Below are 23,629 nucleotides of genomic sequence, written 5' to 3' on the forward strand. Positions count from 1 at the left end.
AAAACCATGTTGACATAAATATTTTACTTATACACATTTAACACATTGACTCATTGTCAATGTCATTGTCATTGTCAATGTGTTTTATACACATTGACTCATTAAAATAAATTAACAAAATGAAACTATATTAATACCACGTCATTTCTTTTGTTAAATAAGGTATGTTATATACTTATATGGAAAAGACTTAGATTTAAATAAATGAGAAATATAGATTACTGTTATGTTTTTATTTTTTATGAATTATATTCCATTAATTTTTTGTAAATTTTTAAGTAAATACTAAAATATAAATTATTTTCTAGAATAAGAATTAATTTTTCTTTTAATAATATCTGTAACTTATTCCCTTAAAAAATCTGATAAAAAATGGTAAATGTAATTAGCTTGTTTTGCTATTTTTATAACATATTAATCGATGTAAACATTTATGAATGTAATTATTATTTAAAAAATAATTTTTAAAATTAAACGTGCTCTTCTTTGCAATTTCTTACACTGCAGAGCATTAGTTAGCATTAAACATTACACGTTATTTTAGTGTGACAGGGAATTGGCTGATGTTTATTTAGGGAAAGCAGCCAACAAACCACTTTTCGGAATTTAAATTTACATTTGCAATAAATATATTAAATAGTAAAAATGCATCTTTGGTAATTTAATAAATTCTACACAGTTCTAGAGCTTTATAAGAAAGAAAGTATGTTAATCAGTCAAAAAATGGGATATGGTTTTTTTTTTTAATTTGTGACGTTTTATGACCTAGGAACTCCAAAGGCAAAAAATGGAGGGAAATGTTTGCACGTACATACGCATGTAAGTGTTGGCGTGTTTGAAGCTTATAAATTTTCGCTGTGTAATCCGATATTGATGAAATTTTGTACAGAGACTCGTGTATATGAGTCAATTTGTTGATAAAAATTTGTGATCAATATCTTCAGGGGGTAGGGTTAATAGTAGGGGTCAATTTTTTCAAAGTTTTCAGAAAATTTTATATTTAGCTCTTTACTACTCGTACTTTATAGTTATTTTTATTAACTCTTTACATTTAGCACTTCATATTAAGCTCAGTACATGCGAACAAACTTTAAAAAAAATTTGCCTTCAAATTCTCCCCTTCCCTAAAAATCGAAAAACTACTTTTTATTTATTGGTATTTTTTTTATGTCTTCCTAACCATATTGTAGCACAAGTGTCCCAAAAATGTACTCTGGGGACAATATTATGAATCAGGGAGGTAAAAAGTATTCAAAAAATACTTTTTAAATATAGTATTTTTTTTTTTAAAGTACTTTGGGGATAATATTGGGAATGGAGAAGTAGATCAAAGTTTTATACGGATTTGAATAGTAGATCGTGAATATCGGTGTTTTTTAGTGGTTGGGTTTCAATTAACCACACATCTCAGATATGGTCGACCTGAGAATGTACAAGGCTACACTTCACTTACACTCATATATATCATCCTCATTAATCCTCTGAAGTAATACCTGGCGGTGATTCCCGGAGGCTGAACAGAGAAAAAATTCTCTTTTAATTTTTAAACTTTTTTCATGTATCATTTTTCTACTATGTTAGAATAAAAACCAATACCAGAAATTATTACAACTTTGTTGTCAGATTTTAACTAGTTCATTATATTTATCGTTTTCATTTCATTTTAGAAAAATTATAATAATTTTTTCAATAAATTATTATAGCTTTAGTCATTATATTATTGGGGTTTAATTAACAATAACGTCTTTGCTCTGGTCGACATAAGGTTGATTAAGATCGACTATTAAGCTAAATATTCTTCTGTTATTGTGAGGTTATATTTTGTAAAAATATAAATTTATATCTATCTAAGTATTATAATTTCTAAGAAATTTTCTTTTTAATTTTTTTTTAATTCCTCGTTGTGTAACATTATTTTACCTCATATGGGAAAACCTATTAAAGGATACACATTGGTATATTGGTTGATAGGTCACAGATCTTCCTGTGTTGGACCTGGCTGACCGACTATATTCTTCAGTCGGTTACTTTCACTTGTCCAACAAATCTATATTTGGACACAAAATTTTCTTACGAAATCCTGGTTTTCACCTCAAGTGACTGTAAGAAAATCGAGTTAGTGCGAAATTAATCAACGTAAATCATTGTTTAGTAACTGCTGCTCCTATCCGGGGTAATGATATCTTGATCCCCGAAAGAATTTTTTTTAGGATGGATGTCCCTAATATTTGAAGCTTGAGGTTCTTCAGGTGGTTGTCAGTATTTTTCCGTGTGGTTCTTTGTTGGTACATCATCCTTTCTAACCAGCCGCTCTACCTTATTTTTGTTCCTATAGTTATTAGTACTGAATTCTAATGCGGTAGCTCTTAAAATGGTTAATGCTTATCGTTTAAAGTCTAGCCTCGTATACTTAACTAATATAATTAATCCGTGGTTGCTTCCTCCTACCTAATTTAAAAAGCCTATATAATAAATTATTTTTGTTTTTTCAATCTTTCACATTTGGAAATAAAAAATTTACTTGTCATTTATATCAGACTTATAACTACGATAAAACATCTGTTACAAACGGATTTTAAAACATAGTTTTCAATATCGAACAAACCAGAATAAATAGCAGAATAACACCACTATCAAAAAACGTAGTTCTTTAGCACCTTTTTATTTCTCACCAGTAACATTGTTAACATTTTTTTCGTCACCGATTACTGTAAAATAACAGAATAGTTAATTTCTGGGTAGTTTTTTAGCTTTCCAGTATTCCTTCATTCTTTCACTGTGTCGCTTCCTTCTTTCTTTCGCCTACTTTAGGTTAGCACATTCTTTCTTCTCCTTACGGATCCCTTGGAATTCTATTACATTTTTTCTTAAGCAACCTTCTGGCTTTTAAATCCGTCACGTTTACGTTTGCTATCCTTAGATCCTCTTTAACTTGCTTGAACCATTTAACGTTCGTCTTGCCACCATTAAACTTGTCAAAAATTCTCTTCTTAAGTCTGTTTGAATCCGTTCTTGTTAGATATCCATAGAACGCCAGTCTTCGCTTACGTATTGCTTCCGTGATTCTAACTAACTCATGGTAAAGTTCCTCATTCTTCCTTAATTTCCAAACTTAATTTTTCTGGGTTATAAGAATTCCTTAATATCCGTCTTTGAGCAAGTTCCATTTTATTTATTTCGCCTTGGCTATTATCATATCATTTATAAAATTTAATTGTGCAGTAAACTTCATGCATTGATTTTAATGCATTTTAGAGTAAATAAACTATAAGATTCATAATTATAATATCTTTATGGTAGATCATATCATCTAAATCATGTCAAAAGAATATATATAATTCAACTGAGTCACAAAAAGACAATAAAGGAAGGCATTTTTCTACACAAAAACTTGAATCATTTTAATAATTTAAAGTTTTTAATTGACATGAGTAATGGCGTTTTATGGTTTTCAGATATTGACTTGTTAATGCGAAAAAGCGGCTTTAAAACGTTTTATAGGAACGCTTCAGTTAGATTTCATTATCTTGATGAAAGGGAATAATTCGCTGAGTTCTTTTATAACCAACTGGTAGTGTATGATTAAAATTGTATTTAATCATCAGGTAAGAAACGATTCAAGGACGTGAGGGTGATCTATTCGACTATATTCAATCCGGCTTGTTCCCCATACTCTCATTTTTCGTACATTTACATAAGTTGAAAGTTATGTAATCGATAATTTATATAATTCATAGAAACAATCTCCTCCAATTCTGTGCTGTTAGGTGACCCTGGTGGAAGAAGGGGGAAATGATACTAGATAACCAATTAATTAACAATAGCCAACTAGGTCATTGCCAGTTGTAAGTTACATTTACAAATTACAGATTATTTCGCTATGTCATTGATTAATTTTAGATGTAAATAGTAATAATAATGCATTACATCAATTATTCTTATATATTGAATACACTAATTAAGATCAGAAAACTTTATTCATCAATATCCACATTACTTAGTTGAGACGAACGATATCAAGTTCGACTGTTGCTTGATTAGCATGTAAATTGAAAAGGTTTTACATAATATAAATGACTTCTGGAGTACTACCTGATTTCTGACGTAAGCATGTCGTCGATCTTTACTACTAAACTTTACTACAGAAACCCAACATTCCGAAATTCGTTGATGTATGTGTTCGATCCCAGCTATTATTTTTAACTAACTTTCACTGAAAATGTAGCTTGATACCCCAATCGGCAATTTTTTTCTCACTAATAGACTGTTACATTAATGCAGTGAATACTTTTCCGTACAAAGATCGCGATACTCTTTCAATGAGGACATTACATCATGAAACGATAAACATAACTGTTTTTCTGATGTGGAGATAGTCTCGTAGTAATACGATGCACAAAATATCCCATCCCAAGTTTTATTTTCTTTCATTGCTTATTTAACACAGCAAAAATTAATATGTATATTTTTTTAAATTTATTTACAGAAAAAGAATTTGATATAATACCAAGATTAGACTTGCATAATCTCACAATAATTTTATAAATAAAATATCACTAATATCTTAACAATGTTGTTGAATTCAAAGCAGTTTCATTGGCTCTAACATTACGTGATGCTCATCTACACGATGGAAATGAGGAATATTTTAAGGATATAAATTTCTTCCTATTGAACTTTCAATAGAATTAAGATTTACGAAGAAAAACAAAATCAGTAAGCGGTTTTTACAGCAATTTCGTTACTGCATGTATTTCGTCACATAAATCTTTTTTTTATTTATTTTAACTCTTTTTATCTCAAAAAATAACAGATGTTTTTGGAACTAATTATGCACCCCATAACAGTGTAGTTACTAGTTATTCAACTGCTGAGAAATTTTATATAATTGGTTCCAAAAATATTTTTTTGAAAGTATCCAACACTGTAGAAAGTAAATAATAAATAATTTGTTATATAATTAATAATTTTTACTACGTTTCGTTACGTGAATAACGCATCTTTATTTGATTTATTTTATAAAAAATTAATTTACATTTTGTTCATATATCTAGAGGTAGAAATCATTCAGATTTATTAGGATTTAAACAAATAAATAAATCTTATTATAATATTCAGAATTATGGTTCCCGTGTGTTTATTCTAAACGTAAATTTTCGTAAAAGAATAATTTTCACATCTTAGGCCAACTCCTCATCACAGTTTTCCACTGTACACAAACAGGACAACAGAAGTCTTTAAACACATCTTAATCCTCATATTTTTATTTAACTTTAGTTCACTTTAATATTTCAAGATGTACTGTAAATACTTGGGTCTTCATCGTAACCCATGACTTGCTTGGACGAAACATATCAATTCTAAGAGCAAAAAATTGGATCTCACGTTTAAAAACATGTACTGGCTGATAGGATATAGATCTCGGCTTTCAGGGAAAGTAAATTATTGGTTTATAACACAGTTTTAAAGCCTGTTTGAACTTACGGGCTTGAATTGTGGGATGCGGCGTACAACTCCAGTATTGACATACTTGAACGTTACCAGACAAAAACACTGCGAAAAGTGCTTAACATACCCTGGTACATAAGCAACAGCCTCATATATAATGTTCTTAAATTGCGAACCGATCGGAAGGAAATCTCTCTGGCCAGCCTACAGTATCAAAATCGTTTAGATCGGCATCCGAATTATTTGGAGGTCAATTTATTGGATAACAAGAACAGCGATTTTTCAAGATTGCTAAGGAACAATATTCTTGGTTGGCCTTATCGTTTCAATTAGGTGACTATGGTCTGGCTGTACGGAGTGCTCTTCTATTTCATTTCGTTGTTATCGTTAAGTCACCAGCCGCTGGGTCTGTGACTACTTAATTTTAGTTAAATATAGATTTTATTTAATTATTGTTCAATTATCTTACTGAACAGATTGTAAAATTGCTGTATCGTTATAATAAAAAAAAAAACCTTTATTATTTAGGATTAGTTGTAGTGTTTTTCATTACGTATATGCAAACTATTCGTTTATGCATCTTCATAACATTCTTCAGTTAGTATTATATTATATCGTGATGTATAATTTTAATTAGGAAAAGTAGACTAATTAAATTTAAAGGAACACAATTGTTTTGCGTAATATTAAAATGAAGTTGGCCTTAAAAGTTAGTAATCTATGTTATAATAACAATTAAATACGGTTAAATATTTACAGTTAATAAAATGGTGGCACTTGGCCAATAATAACCTTGCAATTTTCTAAGCTTCATTCCAGTGGTATAATTGTATTACTATTTTTAAACATTAATGCTGTATTAATGCCGGATACATTCATGTATATATATATACATTAGTCTTATTAACTGAACTGGTTAATGTTTTTTCTTTTATTACATTATTATTGTATCATAATAATAATTATTATTATTATTATTACTTTTTTTTTAATATTGTTATTGTTTTAATTTGAATGTATTTTTATGTGGTTAATATTGTTCCATGGCCATGGATTTTTATAATTGTATGTTATTTTTCAGTTAGCAAAATACATTAGTAATAAATATCTTGCTGTAATTCGATTTACAACTATTAACAGCGGAAAAAAAGTTGAATCCGTTAGAAATTTAATAAACCAGGATAATTTCTTAAAATACTCGCGATATCAGTCAAATGCAATACAGTAAAACTTATAAAATGATTAAAATGTTGCATTCTACGTTGTTTTTGTATTGTAACACTCGTTTTATTTAATTATGAGAAATTTCTTTAACAGGTTTCCTATGTACATGTTTAATATTTTTATTTTACATTCTTCGCATTATTTGTTTTTAATCATAATTGTTACGTTTTAGATTACGTATAAGAAAATGGTAGCTAAATGACATGTTTTATCGAAAAAAACATTTATTTTTTATTATAATTTTAAAAATATAATATTTGAAGGTCGTTCATAAATAACGGAACAAATTGTGTTGCAGTGTGGATTTTTATTTTAATGTGAATATTTCATATAAAAGAATTGCTAGCAATATTACACTTAACACAATTTTATTATTAAACAATTAAATATATTATTTATATCTTTAGATTTTTATGTCTTTTTACTTTTAACAATAATACTACAATTTTGTAACTTCGTAATTAGATAAAAATAATGTACGTAACATAATTATCTGGAAATATTTTTTGCATATGAATGACGTAGATTAAAGTTTTAAAAATAAAACAGGTTGTTCATTTAAAAAGCAGCCTCTCATTAATAACATAGCAAGATTTCTTTAAATGGTGGTTTTGTTCAAAACAAATTAACTTGAAATTAAAGTTATAGCCAGATAAACCAATAAAACGTAATATTTATGGAAATAATCTCGGTATTGTAGTAGTGTAACAGAAATTAACTTTAACAGTAAACAAAAATTTATCTCTTGAATGAAGTTTCTTACAAAGCTGACTCTGGTTTGTTAAAATACCAATCATGGTAAATCTTTTATAGACTTTTTTTTGCTGCTATACTTTATTTAAAATTGGTTTCATATTTATTTATTGAAACCATAAGTAAATGGATTAACAAATAATGGCAAAAATGAAAAGTACTCAGAGATACCCCTCATGAAATGCCGACACCAATAATTTAATTACTTCTTTTCATAACGAGTATTAAAACAAATAAAAATAACAGTTTACGATTGGAAACAAATTATTAAAGAAGTTCAACAAAGAAGTAAATTCAACACAGACACTAGAACGATTCATAATTTAATCATATCAGTCGCGATCATGTTGACCACATCGCAGTAGCCTTGAGTTTATCAATAATCCTTAAATAATTCTAATCGGCGGCTGAATTCTCTCTCGTAGCAGATAATAAAAATATTAGAATTTAAATCCAATATTACAAACTAGATTATCAGTAATAATTGATACCATCGATTGATAATCCATCGCTACCTACCGTAACCCAGGTTCAACACTCGTCGCCTCTTTAGACGTCTAATATCGCTACTTTTGTTAACAGATTCACTGCTAGGTGATTCACGTGTTCATTTAGTTTAGATATTTTTAAACATATTTTGAACAATTTTTCATTTCTATAATGGTTAACTAATTATAAGTATTTTGTATTTTATTACATTTTGATGTTTTATTTTTTATATATATAAAGGATGAACATATATATATATTTGAATAATACATATGTATTTAGGAGATTTTGTATTAAAATAAAACTGTTTCAAATGTAAGATTGCCAGTAATTGTTTATTGAAAATATCTGGAAAGCTGCTGTACTCTGCAAATGTTAAATTAATTTGTATTTGGTCAATTCATGCACAATAACTTTTCCGAAATTCTGTAATAAAGATCAAAGGATAGCTTCATACTGTTTATTTAGGGAAACATGAAATCGTGTTTTGTAAATACTCCTGACTGGATGCTGGAAATCATTAATAAATGGCTTCTTCTCTCACATGCCTTACTATTTTATTTTAAAAAATGCTTAATTAATGTTACGATAAAATTTTGAATAGTAGATGTATCTTAAATTAATAATTAAACCTTCAAAACACTAATATTACAATTTTTTATTTGTTAAGTATTGGATTTAAAAAAAAATCTTTTCTATTAAGTCTTTTCATTTAAGCTATATAAAAAAATAAATATCATATTTGTTTTATTATCATCGTAAATGTTTTATTTTCTTGATTAAGGTAGATACTAAAATTTTATTCATAATTTATTTGTTTTTGTATTTGCTCTGGTTAGTAAAATTTGTATTTCGTCGGTATTGAATTGTTACTTTTTAAATTTTATTACAATGCTGTCATATTTTTTTCTAGAAAGAAATTAAATTTTATGTTATTTCTATTAATATTCTTATTTTATTATTTATATGGATTAAAAATTAAAAAAAAATAAAAAAAATAAAGAGATATCAACAGGAAATGTTAAGCATTTTTAAATAAATATAAAATTGTTTTATTATCTATCTGACAAAGAATTGCATTAAAACATTTTAAAAATTAAATTAGGTTACTTTGCTCCAATCATAGAGAATTAAACTTTTTTAATACTTATTGAATTTTTTATTTGAACCACAAAATACTTTATCTTTTTTAAATCCATTTAAAATTTTAATCCCTATAAATTTTAAAAGAAGATAATCCGTACTAACTTGTTTGTTTTTCTTGAAAGTTAAAATTAACGATACTTATCCGGTTAAAGTAAAATAAAGTGGCTTAATTTTTTTCTTTACTTCGACTATTCTAGAAGATATTTTATAAACTTATTTATTTATTTCTTTATTCATAATTTATTTCTTTTTGTATTTTCTCTGGTTAGAATTCTATTTTTCACCATATCCTTATAAAATGAAAAATGTACTGTAAAAAAATCAAATGTAAAAAATTGTAAATGAAATAGAAAACATTTTATTTTCCAAAATACATCAACTAAAATTGCTTGTTAATTAAACTGTAATCATTCTTTTCCTTTCAGAGATTATTCTATTTTATACTCCCATGTTTCACAAATATGATAATAATAATAATAATAAATTATAATTATTACTTTTTCCATCAAAAAAATTAATTTTTATGTGTTATTAAAATAATACAAATATTTTAAATTTATCTAGAAATAACACAGAAAAAGAAAATCTACTCTTGAATTTTTGAGGTAGTAGTTAGTATCTAATATTCTCAATAAACTTAGTCTAAATATTGTATTTTTTATTACTAAATTTATTTTATGTAACACTTTATTCGATTTTGTTTGAGTTAAGTTGGTCGTATATCGTACATTAGAATATTTCAGGTTTGCGGTTCTATAAATAACAAATTGTAAATATACAATATTTATAATTTATATGATATCAAGTACAAATACTTATTCAAACGTTAAAAAAATTCTTACGCAATTCTGTGCAAGAAGACCACTTATTGTTATTTTATTTTGTTTCCTTTTGAAAAAGTACCAACTCATTCTAATCTAAAAAATTTACGAATAATTCAAGAACGACTCAACCAAATTTTATCAAATTTTCACACGTTATGTATTTGGAATCATCAATAAATTTATAACCGATATAACGTATATCATTTCACTAAGGGAGAGCAACTCTTAATCTTTTCATATGTATTCAGGCGATTTATATATCTCAGAGCCACAAAAAGGATTCAGAAAATTAATGTGAAACATGTAACATTATTTGTCATGATATGATTCATTCTTTACTAAATCAGTTAATTAAACATTTAAGTAAATCAACAGAAGTGAGTTAAGTTACGTTAACTGATAGAAGATCCTTAAGATAACGTTTTAGAAGTAAATCTTTTTTTAACCCTGATTATCCATATGTATTCATCAGATTATTATTTATTTTATTTTTTTCTCAATTTTTCAAATTTAATTATTCTTCTATGAATTTGCTTTTGATAATTATCAAAAGATGACTCTTTCGTTCTTGAACATCTTTCCGTATTCCTCTATAACGTGTTCTGGCTTGATGTCTTAAAATTTAAATCCTTCCTCTTTATTTTATACGTTCAGCATTTTCCTCTATGTTGACCTCTGGAGACAATTCCTACGTAATATGTTGTTACCAAAATAACTTTAATTATTTTTATCAGCATCTTTTTTTCTTTCCTTATCCTCAACAGGTCTTACTTCTGTTTGTATATATTAATTTTTTACCCTCACAATATTATCTTATCACAAATAAATTTTATTGCCAGTTTTTTGCCTCAGTTATAAAAAATCTTCTCACATTTACATTTTCCTCAATTATAGCTTTTAGTTTTTCATTCCTTTATCACTAGTTGATCCTCATATTTGATGGTCTTTAAATTTTAGATTTTCTCCATTCACTGACTCTCCGGCTTTTTCCAATTTTTTTCTACTCTTATACTTTTACTTTCCGGGCATTATAGCTCTAAAATTATGAAGGAGAGTGTATGATAATCAGTCAAACAAAAAGAGATATGTGTTTTTCATTTCTCGACGTTTCATGATCCAGGAACCGCAACAAATAAAAATAGTGGCGGGTAATGTTTGTACAAACGTTATGTACGTGTTAAGCTTATTATCTTTGAAGATTAATATCGTTTGACTGAATTATTCGATTTTGATTAAATGTTGTGCAGACTCGTGTATATGGGTCAATTTATTGGTAAAATTTTGGTGTCATATTTTCCGGTGGTGGGGTAGATATATTTTTGAACTCAATTTTCTAAAAGGTTTACTAATACATCCCCGTTTTATATTAAGCCCAGTACATGTTCATCTTACCAATAAAAAAAAAATAATTTCCCTTAAAATTCCCCCTTCCACAAAAATAGAATAAAAGTTATATTTTTATTTATTGCTTGTTTTTTAAATGATTTGTTTTCTGTCTTCCTAGGCATAGTAGATGTGCAAGTCTGCGCAAAAAAAATAGTATTTTAGGGGCAATATTGGTTTTGGGGAAGCCGATAAAAATTCTAAAATATCGATGTTTTTGAATATTTTATAACTTTTTTTTGGTTTATTTTCATGTATTATTATTTTTGCACTACATAAGAACAAATAACCAATGCCTGGAAGGTATTACAACTTTATAATCAATTTTTTTTAGTCCGTGTAAAAAGTTGTGCTAAAATAAGTATTTTTTTTTGTCTTCAGTCATTTGACTGGTTTGATGCAGCTCTCCAAGATTCCCTATCTAGTGCTAGTCGTTTCATTTCAGTATACCCTCTACATCCTACATCCCTAACAATTTGTTTTACATATTCCAAACGTGGCCTGCCTACACAATTTTTTCCTTCTACCTGTCCTTCCAATATTAAAGCGACTATTCCAGTAAAATAAGTATATTTCAGTTAAAAGGGTACTGTTTTTGATAATAAAAATATTTATATATTTTAATTTTATGATTGATTTATATCAGTTTCAGATTTCCTTTTCGGTTTTTATATTACAATTGTTTTTTTTTTTTAATGTAGTAGAGAAAAGATAATAATGCAATTAAATTCTGTACTATTTATTTGTTACAAATAAATTCTAAATTTATTTATAACCGATATAATTTTCTTGTAATAAATTACCGTGAAGATTAGAGAATACACTTTATAGCTTCTTATTTAAATCAGCTGCTATAGTACCAATTTGTGTTAACTTATCTTTGAATCGTTTATAATAATGTTATTTCTTGTACATGTATTATTAAAAATCCTATTTAAACATCTTATTTAAATATTTTCGCTTTTAAAATACAAACAAATAATTGAGGCAAACTTATGTATTTATACATAATCTTTACAAGAATTACCTAATCGTTAAAATTTTACTTCTGTAAACCTACGAATTCTCATTAGCATTATAGACTTTATCCACTCGTGTTATGTAAAATACAGTTTATAATTAACCTATGCAGAATTACACTATCCATCATACCTTTTTATAAAATAATAAATTAACTTCTTAAAATACTTCGTATATTAATTATTATTATTATTATTATTATTATTAATATTCCGGAGTTCCGGGATAAGCTAAGCTTTTGGGAAGATGAGGCAACGTTCGTTAAAAATTTGAGAGGTTTACGTGGCGATGGATCATTGTCCTTGGTGTGATGCTCACTTTCATGATTTTAAAATTATTGTTGTTTTTTTAAGGATTTTGCTTATAACTTATTTTATTTGGAATGTATTAGTAATGTTGTCTTTTTGTTTTTGTATGTTTTCATCTATGTGTTTTTATCATCACTCCGTAGCTACCGTTTTTAAAGTTCTAATTATTTTTTGTATTTGACTGCATAATTGTTATTATTATTATTATTGTGTTTTGAATATTGTATTTTTAATTTATATGTGGGTTGTTGACTTGTGGCTGTTCTTTTGTGACTTTATGTGATATTGTGCGGCATACAAAGGTTTTGTAACTGTTCTGTTGCACAATTATAAAATTAAAAAAAAAAAAAAAAAAATTTAATAATTATTATTATTATAGATGTATTATTAAGAAAAAAAATCTTCGTTTAAAAATTTTATATGATTATTATAAAAATATAATTTATTTTATTAATAATTAATATTAGTTCAATTAATAATATTGAACAATATTTTAGTTTAATTTTATATTTATTACTAAATTTTATCTATTTTTATTGACAATTAATATCGGTTGATTAAATAAATATACAGTAAAGAACAGTCAAGAGACAATTTCGTTTTAAATTTCTGCATTATTTGCTTTGATATAAATTTGTATAAATTGTCTTTGAAGTCACTGAATATTAATTGGCTGTTAATATTGATTGTTATAATAATAATAAAAAATTGTTAAATTTTTATTATTATTGCTGTTCCACCGGTTTTTATTAGTACTGAATAGTTTTCTTTTTTTTACAAAGCACAATATGTGTTTTGAACACATGTACAAAACACATATTGTTTACAATATAATATGTATTGTGAAAAGGTATATATTATTATAATTTTATAAATATTCTTTCTGTATTACAATAATAACACCAGTAAACGTTTACTGTAGAATAGTTTTACATTACAATAGAAGTAGTAACTGAATTAATGAAGGTATAGACTATACATAGTGTAAAATAATATACGTAATATTAAGGTTGTTTCATGCTTGCTCTAGAATGAAATGAACGATTAAGTGCCAAGATAATTTCATGTCCCACATGTCGTATATAATAGCACGTTTTTTCTATTTAATACTAAAATTAGAACACGACTATTATATATTGAATCATGATATGACTGCGTGGATGTATAACCTTGAGATTTTACTTTTTAAATTATTATAAAATTACGTGAAAATTAATTACAATTCAATTTAATTCATCATTATTTTGTTTTTATTAATTACCCAAGAAATTATAGCCACCTAAGATCACTCTCGTGAGCATTGAAACTTTCACTAAAATAAATTCAGTAGTTAGATTTATTTATTTGATTTAACTAAACTAAAAAATATGTTTGGTTACAATATTAAGTTTTTTAAACTAATATACGCTTTCGATAAGCTTAATTATTTGATACAATTGCATTATTCCCTCTTTCGATTGATTTTTTCGTTTGGATTTAATTTCAGCCTGTTTTTAATTAAAAAAAATAATAAAGTTACTTCGGATGCAAAGAATCATAGTAAGTTATATTATTTGATGTTACTCGTAATATTATACTCTTATCTTTACAGTATCAGTATCATCCAACGAGCTTAGTTATATGATTAATTTGGTATGATAAGTATAATTTTTCTTAATTTCAACAGAAAGTTAAAATTTTTTGAGTGATTGGTTTTACTCTACAGTAAAGTAATTTGTATTGCGTTTTTACGGTTTCATATATAGAAAATCAATTATAAAAAAAATAATTATTCAGATTTTTATTTCTTAGAGCAAGAGGCCCCATCGTTGCATCATAATATTAATATCAGTTTGTCTTCTTTGTTAAAAAACTATTTTCCTATGTTTGAAAAGATATTTTGTATCGTTCCCTCAGATGCAGTTCACCTTCTTCAGTACGCTTCTTTTCTTCTGCAGTACGCTTCTTTTTTGACCAACTTTTCCAATTACCTTTTACTCTTGACCTAAAAATTTCAGTCACAAAAATTCTGATATTTTTCAGAGGAAATCTGTTTTTAAAAAATACAGAATTCTTTAAAATCAAACATTTTGGTATTATATTATAATAAATCATTCAAATTCTGCTCTCCCAACGGTTTATTTTTTAAAAAATAAAATTCTGGTGTTATTTTTAAAAGTAAATAAATAAAGTTAATTATAAAAAAACAAAAGAAAAAAATGATCAACTGTATGTAGAGTGCTGCAACTATTAGAAAATAACGAATGAGTACCCAATATTGATAGTAATTTACCACTAGATTATGCATTTTAAGAATAACAATTGGTTTTTGTCCAGACTAATATTATTATATATTGTTTTCACTTATATATATATATATTTTTTTTTATCTGCTGTGTGTCTAGAGGTACTAATGAAATTTATCTTGAGCAGTGTCTCCTCCACTTCATTAGGTTTGGCATGGATGTATATGTAGTATGTTTCACTAAGTAGAGAAGGCAATGAGAAACCACTTCATTCCCCATTTTAATTATGAAACGTATTATGGGATCTTCTTATTATGAGAAAAGGATTATTTCCAGTTTCATTAGGAATGGTTTTATCTCGTATCTGGCATCTACAATCATTTTAGTTACGACACCTAACATACATATACATATATATGTACACACCGGTGAACGGACGACTATAAAAAATGCTATTATTTGGTAGTATTCAGGTACATTTGGTAACAATAGGTTCTGTGCATTTAGTTATGATAATTAGTTAATATGACTTATTATTTATTTAATAATAATAACCTTAATTTGAAAAATTTAGTAATTATTTTATTTTTATAAAAACCTGATAGGGATTTTATTTAATAGCATTTACTATACCTTAAAACATTTTAAGTTCTGAACGCTACATTCCGAAGGTAGTCATCGCTTCGATTCACTTCGAGACTTCCACGTAAAATACTAATATTATATTAGTATTATATATATTATATTGTAGTTCTATAGTACTATATTATATTATAGAACTGTATTTTATATTAGTATTGAAACCTTTTCCACAATAAATTAAAAAGTGATAAATTATATCTTTGTTTATTTAGATATGGAATAAACATTATTTCTGGTATAAACGATAAAGAACCCTAATGAAATACAATTATAAACCTCTGGACATTACATCACCCATTTTCTCCTGTTCAACAGCATTCTTAAGAATAATCGATCTTTATTTCTTTGAGGACAACAAAAGAAAAAATGAAAGCACTCTTGCGAATGATTATAAAATTTTTGTCTTCTCAAATAGCGGAAAATCGTAAAATTAATCATTATTACGTTGTACCAAAAAGATAGGCGATACATTTAGAAAATTAATCAATACAAAAAAACTATAGTTTCCATACAATGTCATCTAAAAAAGACCCATCAATATTCCTTGGGCCACTACATCAGTCAGTCTTACTGCATCCTTTTTTACTTGTAAGGATAGTTTAAAAGTAAGGTATGTAGTGATGTAACGGCACGAAATGTTCAAGAACTTAAGGAAAGATTTCTTAAAAACGTTATCGCAACTACTGTGGCTATGTTAGTCATATGATTGATGTGGAAATCTCAGAGTGCTGACTAACTTCATTATACAGCATTCAGTACTTAAAATTTTTTAAGGTATGGTAAATACTATTAAACAAATTGCCAATCAAGTTTTTTTATAAAAATAAGATAATTGGGTTTTGAAATATATTTACTATTTATTAAGTTGTTGAAGAGAGTGTGTCATGTCACTTTTGTGTTATTCTTTTAGTATATTGGTTTTATATATTTTTTTTTAATTCGAGTTGATCAAATGTATCATGTTTGCGCCTTTTGTTTTCGTTTTCATTTCGTTTGTGCATGTACGGTTTGTGTCAATGAGGTGTTTTGGGAAATTGAATTCAATAAAGTGCTTTTACATGTTCTTTGTGCCGTTGAAAAACTGTGTCCTGTTTGTTCCAGTAGAAGTTATTCTATTTGTCTGAACAATCAAAGTTTTAAACACTAAACAAATAAATCAACTTTTTAATTTATTTTTTATGTATATTTTGTTTTTATAAAGAATATTACACCCTGATGTCTTGAATTTGTTGGAACTTTCTCACCAGTATTAAGTGTATGTGTTATGAATTGGTTGGTTTTGTTTGTCTTGCTTAATTTTTTGTTTTGATTTTTTTATAATGATTTTATTGAACTGAAAATTTTTACGTTTGTTGAATTACAAACATTTGACCTACTTCTATTTATAAAGGATATATTTTTAATTCTGATTTATTAATTCAGTTATTTAAAGTAATTAAAAGAACTGTGACTAATATAAAGTGAAGTGGAATTAAAACTTGGATGATGAAGTGTGTTTATATGATGTTTTATATTTGACCTCTAACTCTTCAAATGAATTATGCTAATTCTTAGCAAGATTGTTTACAGCTGGATATTAAGTAATAAGAAGTAATGTATACTGTAAATTAAGAAAGAAAAAAACAATAAATATATAAAATAATATTTTTGAATTATTCGTATTATAATTTAAAATCATATAATTTTAACGGAAGTAAACATTTTTAATTAAGATTATGGTTTAAAATAATGTATAACTATTCCTTGTAATAACAAACGCTGTCAGATAATATTATTGTTCATATCGTTAACATTGTAACATATAGGCTTGTATCTAACATCCAGTCAGATTAAGTAATTTCAGTAATAAATAGCTATCAACCCACATTGATCATCACTAAGGTGTATTACGTAGGTCGAGAAAAGGCGTTCACCAGTAATTAAAGAATCTACAAACAATTGTTATTTTAAAGCTCATATTTTATTATTAAAAATATTCTAAATATTGAAAAATAATATGTTTTACATGTAACACCCATATATAAAAATGTAATATCTTAACGTATAACTTTTGTATGTATTAAAACTAAAAATTTTGAGGAAGAGAATTTCTTCAAAGAGTTAATATTTTTATTACCGTATTTACTCGCACTTTTTACCGTATTAAATTCACACACTTGCTTGTACTAGGTACTTCCTTGTAGAAAGTGAAGGAAGTATTGTGATTGCGAAAAATTTCGGTTTTCAGATTTCAACGTAAATATCCATTTTGACCATCCCTGAATCCTTTTTGACTAGTTTCGGCTGACGTCTGTACCTATGTATGTGTCTCGCATAACTCAAAAATGATTAGTCGTAGGATGTTGAAATTTTGGATTTAGGATTATTATAACATCTAGTTGTGTACCTCCCCTTTTGATTGCAATCGACTGAACCAAAAGTACCCAAAAAAGTCCAAAATCCATTAGAATTTGGATTTTGGACTTTTTCTTAACTGTAATAAGTCCTCAATAGAGCTTTTCAACGATATGTCATAAGTGGCTCTTATTTTCATTGGTTCAAGAGTTATAGCCAAATAAAATTTTAATTTATAAAATAGATCTTATAATGGGAAGGCACAGTTCGAATCCGAGTTCATCTCCTTTTTTTCATTTCAAATATATTGATTTATTAATAATCATTAACCTGTGATTGTAAATAGATTTTTACAGTAAATAATAATTTAATAATAACATTAAAATAAATCAGAAATTATTAATGAAATAATATTTTATGTACTTTTCATTTTAAAAAAATGTGATAGGCGTACAAGGAAGTCATGTGGTATCCACATCAGATTTTTTATCAAAACATAGCTGCTTAATTTAAGCGAGGAAACGATTTTATGTAGGTTTATAATGAAATTAAAATGTGATAACCACTGAGAAAATGATATTTGTCTGACTGAATGTTTTATTTTTGAATATTTAAAAAAAATATTGTTTAAAAATTTAGGTACGAGAATTTCGCGAGTAAATACGGTATTATATAATTTATTACGTTGTAAATTGAAATTGACATAAAAAGCTCAATTACTTACTTAAATTATTCCTAAAATAGAAAGTAAATAATTATAAATGAAGTAAGCAACAAATTTGGAGATATTTAATTGGTTTTAATTATTACTAATAACTATTTATTTGAAAAAAGAAACTTATATCATTATTCTTGACTTGCAAATATTTTAAACCTTTTTTTACAATTTAGTACTTATATGATTTTAAGTTTTTTAAATTTTATTTTCCTAAGTTGTTAACTCAACTATAGTTTTATATTATGTTCTGTTGTTTGATAAACATTGAAATGGAAAGTTAAATTAGACTGTTATTATTATTATTATAGTTAAAATAAATTGCTCCATATAACAGTTCATTTGTAAACTATTAGAAAAACAAAGAAAATATTTTTGTACAACATTCTCAGTTTGACCAATCTTTCTTATTAAAATAAAGTAATATAGTCGTAATTTAAAAAAAAAAGTTAAAGCTGAGCTTTTTTAAACAGAAAGAAAATTACAATTTATGAAATTTCCTAAAACCTTACTAAATCTTTCAGTAAATATTATAAACTTTTTTTCTGTGGAAGGTAATATTCATTAATTAATATGTTTCTTATCTACATGTTTCCTTTTTTTATAATTTAAATATATTGTTGCGTGTACGCGGTTCGATCAGAATATTGAGAGACTGACAATTAAAATGTATATATAATCACAATTTATTAGTTTAAGAACGTAAATAAAATAAGACAAATCAATAATAACAATGACAACAAGAATAATAAACAAATAATAATCATATTAATCACAATAATAGTGATAAATGCCAATAATAATAATAAACAGTGATTACATACAAAACAGAATTTAAAATAATCGTAAGGATTTATTTACAGAAAGTTAAATATTGAAAACCAGAATTCAGTCCCATTGACAAAATACATTAGGAAAACCGCTAGTGTTAACACTTTTCACCACTAATCTTGTATTAACAACTATAGTACAGCAGAGAAGACAAGTATAAAGTTCTTTTGCTGTTAATAAATAAAACTACCCTAACAATTTATGAATGAAATTTAGTACATTATTTTTTTTCACTTGCAGTCTAACAGTAACCACCGAACCATTTCTTATTTTCATGTACTGGAATTATTTGTGACGTCACCTTAATTGCATCGAACTTGTATGCACTGACTTCAGTGAATACAATCGCATCGCTCCTTCACTGACTTCCTCGCAGAGTATTCTAGGTTGAAACTCGCATAACTCCTCGCTTGTAACTCTGTCGTAGCAATCTCTCGCAGACTGATTGTCAACTGGTCTTCCCCGGAGTATTTGTATTCCTATCCTGTTTACCTGCAGGTCCGGATCCAACTGATAGCGTGAGAATAGTCGTCCGCCCTCACATTTCCCATGAGATTTCAAACATGTGTCCGTTAACTCTTCTTGGGGAACATCTGTTCAGGTGTGTCAGTGGGCAGTATTACAAAGGGCGATTGTTAAATGGACATGTTACATTTACTAAAAAGGTTTCTTTTAGCTCCTTTCTGGATCCCTCCCATTGTTATATTTTCTATTACTTTATTTTTAATTGGCAAGAATCCGTTACTCAGGTCCGTTACACAGGTCTTATTACAATATGTTATTTAAATAAAATTTATTTTTCTATAATTTATTCTGTGAATAGATCTGATGATGTTTATGGTTTGATTGTTAATATATATTTGTTACCAATTTTTTTTGGATTGTATTTTTCATTTTTTAATGTAATTTCTTATGCTTCTTCTTTTTAATTCGGATATTAAGATTATTATATAATATTTTATTTGTCTTATGTCACAGGATGTTGTGAAGATGTAGAAATATTTGTTCACTCATTTTGACACTGAGTTTTCATTTTGACATTCCCCAAATTTGTGGTCCGTATATCCAGATGGGTTTTAAAGTTATAGTGTAACCTGGATTCGTTTTAGGACGAAGGAATTTAAATAAAAATCCATTCCACGTTTTCGTTGAACCTTTTTTTAATTTTTATCGTAAAAAAACAGATAAATATCTCGATAATCGTTTTTCTTTTAGTTGAAACAAAAGGTTTAAAAATAACTGATTCACCAAATAAATACATACAAACCGCAAATAATTAAGATAAATTTCACCTTAAAGAATTAATAATAATAGATAAAAACATAAACATTATGAATGTATTATTATTGAAATAAACATTTTCTAAGGTGTTTAAAAGTAGTAGTCTTCCTTATAACACAGCTACGATCATAAATGAAAGTAAATTTGTGAAACATTTTGAGAAATATCACCTCGTGGTATAATTGTATTTAATTACAGTGAACTTAAAACACAGATAATAATGATCACTTATTCATGATTATGGTGTGTTTGTGTTCCTGTATATATATTTGTCTGTTAATGTACGATTGTGTTATTTGTAATAATAGCGTAACTTGACCTCTTTATTTTAGGAATGTTTGGTATAATTAGAATAGTTACTTATTCTTACTTTCAAACACAGTGATATTTTCACTTTCATTTTTTACATTATATTTAAGAACATTGTTGTAATATTTATGTATTTTGCATTTACGTGAAAATATTTTAATAGCTATCGATTGTAAAAAAAAAACTAAAAAAAAAACGGCTATTGTTATTTCTTGTATAAATTTATTGTTATGCCATTTTATTTTTGTATTCATACATAAATATATACGTAGTAAACGTTGCCCTGAAACTAAAAGACATTCTATTTTAAGAAGCCTATATTGACTTTATTTTTCCATTGATAATAGATCAGTATTGATACACTATCACAATCTCCTTATTCATTATTAAGACTTTCTGTAGCTGATTGATCAATTTCTTTTACTCTTTCTTTTAAATATTTATTTCTTTTTATTATTTTTTCTTCTTAACACTTATATACGAGTAATTATATCTACGTGTTTTATCTGTATTTTTTTTCATTCATTTTTAATATTTTTCTTTTCTATGGGAATATGTTATTTTTGCAAACATTGTGATTGTTTTATTTTTTAACAAAAAAGTTTGATAAAATATAAATTTAAAACATTAAATTTACTGACAAAAATTATAATAATTGTTAAAAATTAACGATTTTTTTAATTTCTATATTTTGTATCGACGCAGTATTTTTTTTAAATGTAGAGAAGCAAAATAAATTTTGATCTGCAGCTTCTATTAGATAAATAAATAATCTTATCAGGTATACCTTAATTTTTTCTATTAAAAATTCTAGCAACAGATATCTTGTGCTTACCTTTTGTTGCGATTTGTTGTAGAATTTAATTAGTTTCAAAATTTAGAGAGCTTATAATAACAGTAATTTAGTGGTAACTTTTATGTGATAATATCGATTATTTTTACTTAAGTACACTGGTTGATTATCTCACTTCACTGAGGTTTCGGGAAAGAGAGATAATTTCCAAATATTTCTTAGTACAGTTAAATTAATTAGATATTATTGAAATTATCAAGCATATACTATAAAAAAAATTCTGTTTAATATTTATACCCAGCAAACTAAATGCAAACTATGTATCCCCAATTAGGTATTGAAATAATCGATTTATAAATAAATTTTAAGATTTTTTACTTATTCGGTTACGAAATCAAGATTTCCCCCTTCTTCAAATTAAATTGTTTTATGGCCTGAAGGGGTTTACTTTAATAATAATTGTTGTTAAAATTTTAGTAGTAAAATTGTTTTGCTTGAACGTTTTTATACGGTTCTTTTACAGTATATATTTATATTTTTTCATACATAAAAATTGTATTTGTTAGTTAGTTACTGTTTTGTTTTGAAGTTTAAAATTCTGTAAAGACTTACAATGTTCTTTTTCCCATCAGTTTTTACAACACTTTCAGCATTGGAAAATGTTTAGAATTTATAAAAAAAAAAAAAAAAATTATGTCACAACATAGTTTTATTTTAGCATTAATTAAATAATCTGAATAAAATTGTTTGTCGTTAAGATAATGTTCCAGCTACTCGATACGTATCTGTATAATTATTATGTTTTTGCGGTAAAAAAGTAAAAAAAGAATAGTTTTTTGGATAATAAAAGTGTAAACTTAATAAAACCATTTTCATTAAAATTTAATTTATTATCCTTTTACCCGTTTATGTAGCAGAATTTAAAAAAAAAAAATTCCAGTAATAAATGCTAATTATATTTAATCGTAAGAAATAAGCGGAAAAAAGGATTTTTCATAACAATAAAATTAATTTAAAGCAAACAAAAAAATTATAGTTTTTTTCGATTTAATATTTTTTTAATTTAATGTTATCGTATTTACCTTCTACACATGCCTTTTATATTTTATACATAAATCAGAAGTTAGTGAATTGTATTACTGAACTCATTAGCATAAAATACTATGATGATGGAAGTTAATGGATTTGTAAATTTAGATCTTGTTATAATAGTTTTTGGCTCCTGCGTTTGGAATAACTTTTATTTTAAAACTATTTTTTTTTTTTATTTAAAAAAAATTATCTTAATTAATATTTATAACTAATAATAATCTTATATTAAAATTGATCGTTTTCAACCCGTATTTATTTTTTTAAAAGAAATACTAGATTTTGTAAAAAATTATTCATCGTAACTGAAAAGTAGTAAAATATTTACTACTTTTGTTAGATTCTTGTAAATTTAGATAGTTTTTTTAAAGTTCTTTATTTATATTCATGTTATTTATATATTTATTTTAATTTTATGATTATTCAAATTTAGTTGCTTATCGAAAATTAAATTAGAATTAAAACATTCCTTTTAAAACATTTGTTTTTGTTTCTTTTAAATAACTGTTTACGGTTAGGGTAATTTATATATAACTTTAAAAATACTTCAACATAGAAAATGCTTTTTTAAAGCTTTTTCTCTATTTGTTTTTTTCTTCAGTATAAGTTATAAATAAATATAAATTAAATTCTTTGCTAATGTTTTCAAAGTAACAAATTTTTTTTAACCTTTTTATATTGAAAAGAAAAAGTAATGTTTTCCTGAGATTGGTTATTTATTCTTATATGGTGGAGGAATAATAATGATACATGAAAAAAAACTTTTAATTCAAATAAATCGATATTTTAAAATTTTGATTGGCTCGTTTACCCAC

General features: G+C 26.0%; 1 protein-coding gene across 1 annotated transcript in view; it reads left to right on the forward strand.

Annotated features, from left to right (window-relative positions):
• LOC142325158 (atrial natriuretic peptide receptor 1) overlaps nt 1-23,629 on the forward strand; it is a 1,463,037-nt gene that overhangs the window by 231,287 nt on the left and 1,208,121 nt on the right. The window lies entirely within an intron of this gene.

The sequence above is a fragment of the Lycorma delicatula genome, chromosome 5 (genome assembly GCF_047948215.1).
Source record: "Lycorma delicatula isolate Av1 chromosome 5, ASM4794821v1, whole genome shotgun sequence".
NCBI lineage: Eukaryota > Metazoa > Arthropoda > Insecta > Hemiptera > Fulgoridae > Lycorma > Lycorma delicatula.